Below are 2,005 nucleotides of genomic sequence, written 5' to 3'. Positions count from 1 at the left end.
AAGAGTAAGACGTTTGAAATTTAATGAAGATCTGAATATTAAAAAACGTTACAAAGTATAAAATTGATCAATTTCGAAAAGTTCACAGATATTTTTTACCCTTCTCCCTTTATTCTATTTATTTCTATATGCATTTTATCTTTATTTAAGCTTTTATTAAAGTAGGAGTAATTAATTTTGCAAGGACAACATTATAATTAGAGTACTAATTAAGTACTACTACTTTCTCTGTCCCAATTTATGTGATACACTTTTCGTTTAGTTTGTTCCCAAAAGAACGATACATTTCTATATTTAGAAATAATTTAACTTAAAACTTCCTCCTTTATCCTTAATGAAATGATTTAGAGTCACACAAATATTTACGGCTTCTTTTAGACCATAAATTTCAAAAGTGTTTTTTTCTTTCTTAAATTCAGTGCCTAGTCAAACTATATCACATAAATTTGGACGGACGGAGTACTAAATACTAATAACCAAAAAAAAATAAAAAAATAGTGGCAATACGATCAGTTTTTTTATAGTTTCTTTTATTTTTCATTTGGAGCCAAACTTTCCCCCCAAAAATTGAAAGTCCCAAAGACCAAATCTATCCCAAAAATTTAAAACCCAACCGACAGTTCCTTCTCACAAAATAAAAACTGGAAACCCATATTTTCTTTGCTCCTACATTTTCACTGGCGGCCTACCTTCTCCTTTCTCCCTTTGCTCCTACATTTTCTTATCTTTTTCTGGTTGAAATTTATGGGTCAATTAACTCTTTTGATTTACTTTTTCTTTTGTAGGTTTTACAAAGTGGAGGTCTAAAAGAGACGTTACATTGGATCATACTTCTGTGGATGTGAAGGTAATACTCCGTCGTACGGGTTTTAGATTCACACTGGATTTTTGAGATCCAATGTAACAATACTTTTATGTATTTACAATTCACTAAACACCATGATCTGATTTTGGTAGTCGGTCGACATAGGCTTAGGTTGTATTTTCGATGCTTACTTAGAGTAGAAATAATTCATGTTGTTGTTATTATTAGCATCAGTATGCATTGGAGGACGTTAGAGACATAGGAACCAAAATTTTATTATGATATATATGATGTATCTACAATTACTTGTTAGTTGACACTTACTACCTATTGTGATTTTTATTCTTTTTGATAGTTCAATAACCATAATTGCTTTTAGTCATACTTTAATTTCTAATTATCTATAAAGTTTCTAGTTAAGCCATGAAGATCATGTTTTTAGTACATTATATTTGTGGTTTAAGTCTTCTTTTACTTTGTCTTTCTACTTTTTACTTTCTGATTGCAAAATTCTTCAAGCGCAATATCATGTTTGACCTTTATCAAAGTTTTATCCTCACATCCATGTTCCAATAGACCTTTTTCAAGATGAAAGCTTCATATGAACTTACTTTTGAGATGAATTGGATTTTAAAATCTCTTTTATATGTATGCATGTGACTGGTTTATTCGTACTAAGATATGTTTATTTGTCTAATTACATATACTTTTGCTTTATCATTTCAGCTTAGTGATGCGGAGAGTAAGCTTACTTTACCCTGAGATGAAAGAAGATCATGGGGTGCAACAGCTCTAATCACCGAGCAAATGTTTAGTGCTTTTTTATGTTTTATTGATATAGAACTATTTTTGTTCTTTTTGGATTTAAAGTTGTAACAATTAACTTATAATATACGAGTTTGTATTACTTGAGTTTGACATGAATAATTTAAATTCATGTTACTTCTTATACTATGAATTTAGTTGGTGAAATTTTATTTACATTATGTGTTAGTTAGTTAGTTGTTTGTATATAAGATTATATAGGCTTGATGTAATTCAAATTCAATTTTTTTAAAAGATAAAATATCAATTTGTGGCGGTTTAAAGTTTGCACAAATTAAATCGTAATAGATATTAATATCATATTGTGATGGTTTGAAACCAACGCTAGTGTAATATTTTAAAATATTGAGATCATATTGTAGAGGTTCTAAATTG

At 28.8% G+C, this 2,005-nt stretch overlaps 1 long non-coding RNA gene across 1 annotated transcript; it reads left to right on the top strand.

Annotated features, from left to right (window-relative positions):
- The first annotated feature begins 335 nt into the window (after positions 1 to 335).
- LOC132638356 (uncharacterized) lies at positions 336 to 1,802 on the top strand. Its single transcript, XR_009581694.1, has 2 exons — positions 336 to 847; positions 1,532 to 1,802. It is a non-coding gene; the product is annotated as an uncharacterized LOC132638356 (long non-coding RNA).
- The last annotated feature ends 203 nt before the right edge of the window (positions 1,803 to 2,005 follow it).

The sequence above is a fragment of the Lycium barbarum genome, chromosome 4 (assembly GCF_019175385.1).
Source record: "Lycium barbarum isolate Lr01 chromosome 4, ASM1917538v2, whole genome shotgun sequence".
In the NCBI taxonomy this organism is placed as follows: Eukaryota; Viridiplantae; Streptophyta; class Magnoliopsida; order Solanales; family Solanaceae; genus Lycium; species Lycium barbarum.
The sequence above is the reverse complement of the archived record's forward strand: the minus strand, read 5'-3'. Positions and strand labels throughout refer to the sequence as shown.